This window comes from Suricata suricatta, chromosome 7 (genome assembly GCF_006229205.1).
Source record: "Suricata suricatta isolate VVHF042 chromosome 7, meerkat_22Aug2017_6uvM2_HiC, whole genome shotgun sequence".
NCBI lineage: Eukaryota > Metazoa > Chordata > Mammalia > Carnivora > Herpestidae > Suricata > Suricata suricatta.
The window spans coordinates 69,501,769-69,503,129 of NC_043706.1; the positions used below are offsets into that span (position 1 = coordinate 69,501,769).

Below are 1,361 nucleotides of genomic sequence, written 5' to 3' on the forward strand. Positions count from 1 at the left end.
GGCAAAGGAAGCATTATAGTAAATTTTGTATTTAAGAGAAAATACTTATAAACAGTATCATCCATGTAGTTTCTTTTGTGTTGGGAATGTATAAACTCTTATACCAACAAAATGTAACACAAACTTTGAGAATTTCCAGATATCATGTCATGGTGGATATCTTTATTATTCTTGTAATTCTTGACTATTCACTGTAGGTAGAATTATGTCAGATTGAGTTATTTGAATTGATCTCTAAAGACAAGTCTTATGGAGCTCTTTTACTGGGGACCCAAGAACATGAGCTGTGTTTGCACCAAAACCTTGAAGAAGGTGGCCCAGGTCATCAATTAGACATACTACACTCTCCTGGACAACAAATTCCATACCAACAAGCCTGCGTGTGGGTCTATCACCATTATTTCCAGCAAAAAGCTCCACAACAAGGTAACAGGCTATGTCACAATCTGGGCAGATTCAGAGAGACCTGGTGAGAGGTATCTGCATCAAACTGCAGGAGGAGAAGAGAGAAAGGAGAGATGATTATGTTCCTGAGGTCCCAGCCCTGGATCTGGATGGACATCATTTCTGACTCTAAGGAATTGTTGAAGCCCTTGACTTCGGCAGTCTGTCCAATCTGCAGGTCACTCAACCTAAATTGGGATGAATTTCAAAACACCACGTGAAATTGAAATCTTTCTGCTGTGCTGCAATATCTTCAATAAACCTTGGGAAAGAAAAAGTCATATGGAGATTTCCCTACTGAGGCTGACGAGATTATTTTTATGAGGAGTAGATTGGATATGTTTATGTGTGTGTGCCTGTGTGTGTCTGCATGACTGATCAACAACAGAAATAACCTTTATATTTGCCTCCTCAAGAGAGGAACAAACATTCTAACTATTGTGAAAGTCTTTTTTCCCCCTTATTGTCTATTTCTATCCTGTAGTGAATTAGTTTTTATTACAATGTGGTCATTCCTGTGCTGAGGCATAAACTGGCAGGGTAACTGGACCTCTATGGGGGATACCTTGTCTGTCTTCTGGCTTGGCATTTGGGTTGTGCAACTCATGGAAAGAACAGCATTGCAGCTTGAGAAGAACACATCACTGAATGTTTTGTAAGGACATCTAGGAGAGCAACTAATAAACTGATGTTGGCATTGATTTCATTAAAGGCACTAATAAAGAAAAGTTTGAAAACTCAAAGAAAAACAGCATCTTTTACTTTAAAAGAATTTAAACCCCTAGGGAGATTTCACTGCCTAATGCTTCTTGGTAGTACAGCTTAATGAAGCTCATTGTTTTAGATTTTTTTGGTCTAGTGGGTATGGATAACATTTGAGCTTGTTGAATTGACTCAAAGACTGGGAGAGGGTGACG

General features: G+C 38.8%; 1 pseudogene; it reads left to right on the forward strand.

Moving 5' to 3' along the window:
- Window positions 1-279: 279 nt before the first annotated feature.
- Window positions 280-768, forward strand: LOC115295269 (annotated as a pseudogene).
- Window positions 769-1,361: the final 593 nt, after the last annotated feature.